This window comes from Diachasma alloeum, unplaced genomic scaffold (genome assembly GCF_001412515.2).
Source record: "Diachasma alloeum isolate Michigan unplaced genomic scaffold, Dall2.0 Dall_scaffold_01550, whole genome shotgun sequence".
Classification (NCBI taxonomy): Eukaryota; Metazoa; Arthropoda; class Insecta; order Hymenoptera; family Braconidae; genus Diachasma; species Diachasma alloeum.
In genome coordinates, this window is record NW_021681646.1 from 12,203 (window position 1) to 16,383 (window position 4,181).

A 4,181-nucleotide genomic window follows, 5' to 3' on the forward strand; every position below is an offset into this window, starting at 1 on the left:
GGTCATCAATTTCTCCCCATCCGGAACGATTCTTTCCATCTCTGATCATGGTCTTGTAATGCCCATCCTTAATGGACACACCTTCGTGGAATATTGCACTCTTAACTTTGTAATTAATTGCACATCAGTTAATTGTAACAGTTGGAACAGATATGAAAAGGAAACTTTTTCTCTTATTATCGCCGCTCAGTTTGAGAATACAGGCAATTTTAGAATGACAATTTGATTCGGCATCGTAACCTCAATTTTCCTTCGTACTGAATTTTCACACTTGCAATTCTCACACATATCCATGGTGTCAAACCAATGAGAAAATTCTTCAGCGATGAAATCTGTAAGTTTAAACTTTTCTGGGTTTGAAGCATCGGGAGTAATGCGAAGCAATTTGAATCTTCAGTCGTTAGTATATATTGACAGTGTTTGCATATTGAACACGGATTTTCAAGGTATGCTTGGTCATTTCGTTAAGAATCGTACAATTTCCACAAAGTTTCTCTAAGAAGAGAGCTGGATCTTGTTCTTTTTTGAGACAGAATTGCTCACCCGCATATTGCCTGACTGATGATGTACTCAAATCTTGCTGTCCTTGCAAATATAATTTTACGATCATATTCAATTCAGTCCAGTTGGCTTCCGATTCGTTCATGAAACCTCTCCGTATTATCGCAGAATGAATCAAACATTGTAAGACTGCATTTGCATAACTGAATACTCGATCAATATTTTCAAACCCATGAACCACATTGGCTCTCAAAAGGTTATGCATTTCATTTTGCTTTGCAATTACATCGGCGTCTTGAAGAGTTCAAGACCGATCGCAAACTTTATGCCACCGTCTATCAGAAATTGCAATCTTGGGTAAATCAGGACGATAGATTTCTCGCAATCTGTTGTATTCGTCAATTGCCAAGCCATTTGCTGTGACTGAATGTGGATCGAAATTTATCAAATGTAATCCATCTAGTGTCTTGACGCGTGAAAGAGCTACATGTTTGTCCCGGACTAAAAATCGTCATTCCGGCATCAATCACAGCGCATTTCAAACTCAAACTTTAGCTTTTATGAATCGTTGTTCCATAATTCAATTGAATAGGAAAGTGTTTACGAGTCACGTAGACGCCCTCTGTGACTTCAACTTAACATTCATAGGTTCAATAATACGCTCTGTCCCAGTGTCTAAGCAAATGGTGATGTATTCGATATTTTTACTTTCAATACCTTTATTAACAGAAATCACAGTTCCAATTGCTCCATTAACAAGGCCTAATGTAACATCGATATTGCGACGAATCATCACTTTTGCTCCTATTTTTATTGTGATCACTTGAGGAAATCCGGCTGTACGAATTTCATCGTTCTCAATCTTCTTTAATGCATCGCGTATTCTTTTATTCAGAGATTTGGATCGTTCGAGAGTATCCGTTGCAGTGAGGATTATTTCTTCAGATCCAATTTGTTCTACCATTACTGTACAGTAGATTCTCTCTAATTCGACCGGTTCGGGATGTGTCCTTGGGTGATTTTCTCCGAATCTCGGATAGGAGATTTCCTCCCACTCTGTTCTATTGTTGAGCAGTGTGAGCGTATAGGAATGGTCCGCTTAGTGGGGAGTTACGGAATAAAGATTGTAGAAGGGGAAAAACAACAGAACCTATGACTGTCAAATGAGAGCTGTCGAAAATGAAAATAACTTCTTCCCTTCGGGTCGGGAAGTTAATAAAAATGTAATGATTATAACTTTATTTAAAAAATGACAGGTAGATAAACCCTTGATGTTTATAATACTAATTGGTATTGCAACAATTGAGTTTAATTATAACTTTGTTTAAACTTAAAAAATACTAGACAACTATGACTCATTGGTCTAAATATTTGAACAAATTTTATGATGAATCACATCTTAGTTGCATCTGAACTTCATTACGGTGAGAAAATAACGAATTGTTTAAGTACATATTTCTTAATTAATAATTAATAAGTGCCATTATTTATTTCATTCATCGCTCGCAACTTGAAGTCGATTTGAGTAGAATTTTTGAGTTGAGTTTAGCTTAGTATTTGCCGGGTGTCCACATTTTTTCGTTTTTAGAGGTTATGGTTGTCGGCAACACGTAGATGGGCCACATTCAATTTATCTCGTTTGCGCAATTCTCCGCGCATGACGTCATGGACAAGGATGGATAATATTCCATGAGTGGTGGAACGTTCTTGGAGGGAGGGCAGGCTCGGAGGGGAAATTTTGCAGATTGGAGAGTCGTCGAATTAGAGAGAATCTACTGTATTCAATATCAAGAAAAAAACTACTCGGCGTACTTCCCTCAGCTTACCGTCTCTACTTAAAAGCCCTCAGATTACCAAGTACGCCAAGTACAGTTTTTTTCTTGAGAAGTTCAATATTTTTTCTAATCCAATTAACTGTCGTTTGGGAGCTTTTAATCACTCCTGCCTTTTCTTATACAAATTCGAGACAGAAGGACTTGTTGCATTGTTTTTGTTTCATTAATTTTTGATTCAATCTTTCTGGAGAGTTAATCATTTCGAAGGTACATACTTGTATTTTTTTACCAAACGGAATTTGTTGTTTTTTAGGACATTTTACTTCTTTTGCAATCGTCCTTGGAATTCAAACTACGAGTATTTGAAGATATGAGAATCAATTGGCAATGTCAACAATTCTCAAAATATTTCAACATTTTTTTGAACATTTATTATTAAATTGTCAGTTCTTTATTCTCTCTAGAGAGTAACGTTTTATCAATTGGGGTTTTGCATATGACAGGAAATACAGAAAAAAACGATCGTTTATGATAGAGAAGAGTGAAAAAATACTGCGCAAAAGATTTTTTTTTCAAAATCATTTGTTACATTACGAGTAATAAATAAATAAAAATCGGTGAAAATACGAAAAAAGTCACATGATCCCAAATGCTCTGTGATTGGTGTGACGTCACAAGTCAGTTTCAGCGGGCCGTTTGATGTATACAAACGTTTCCATATACCCGGAAAGTGTTCATGAGTGAATAAAAATAAAAAATGAGGCTTCGACCGGATTCAGGTTTTGTTTGTGCTTTATCTAATAATTTACCTACAGTGGATTCCTTCATGGTGGCGCAGTTGTTTGGGAATAATTCAGATTTAATTGCAGCAGAAATACGAGGAGCGAAAGCTAACCTGTAAGTGCTCATTAATAGAAGTGAAATGAACTATTCATTGCTAAAATCGGATCAATATCATAATTATTTGGCGTATTCCTCTTTGTGAATGATTGAATATTCAGAGCCAATTATCCTTTGATAGATCTTGTAGAGGGTCATATGGAGATGCAGCTATATAGGTTATGTACAAGTACAACGTGAAGGTTCTGTATGTACAGTTCAATGCAAAATGACTCCTGAGCATCGGGTTGGAAGTAAACCTTACAAAGTTACAATCAAAGTGGACATGAAGGAGAATTCTGTGATATCTGCCGAATGTCATGACTGTGTAGCTGCCCCAGGTGATGAAAAAATATATTCTGTCGTGCATCAATCACGAGATGAAACTTGGCAGTATCTTTCCAACTATAGCGATTGTTTCATTATTCAGGGGGCTGTCAACATGCTATTGCCTTCCTAACGTGGTTACATCGAAGAAGTGAGGAACCGTTGCCCACTGAAGTAGCCTGTTACTGGAAGAAATCAACTCTATCGAAGATTGGTTCCGATATTAAATTCATAAAGGCTAAAGATTTTCCATCATCTCAAGACGCCACTCCTATGGAAAAAAATCTCAATGTACGGGAATTATTTGTGGAGGAATGTGCATCAACACAATTCAACTGTCAATTACTTAATTATTATCGTGACACTGAGAGTTATCTAAGGGTAACGATACATGATTTGTTGATTAATTTTATTGAGCAGGGAGGAAGTTCAGCTGATCAGTTTTTCTCTTTCTGCAGAAATAAAATGTCAAATACTATTTGCGACAATGTAGAAAGAATGCCGAGAGATCAATTTAACTCTGAACTCTGGTTTAAATTGGGTTATGGTCGAATAACTGCTTCCAAATACTATGAAACATCTCGTTGTACTAAATCTGATGGGGTGTTGGTAGAGTTGATAACAGGAGGTAAAAAAATAACCCTGGCGAATAAGGATCCATGTTGTAGCATGGATGTAGCATGGATGTGCATGGATGTC

General features: G+C 36.6%; 1 long non-coding RNA gene across 1 annotated transcript; it reads left to right on the forward strand.

Moving 5' to 3' along the window:
• Window positions 1-2,993: 2,993 nt before the first annotated feature.
• On the forward strand, window positions 2,994-3,962 carry LOC107046599. Its single transcript, XR_001461579.1, has 3 exons — window positions 2,994-3,173; window positions 3,298-3,496; window positions 3,586-3,962. It is a non-coding gene; the product is annotated as an uncharacterized LOC107046599 (long non-coding RNA).
• The last annotated feature ends 219 nt before the right edge of the window (window positions 3,963-4,181 follow it).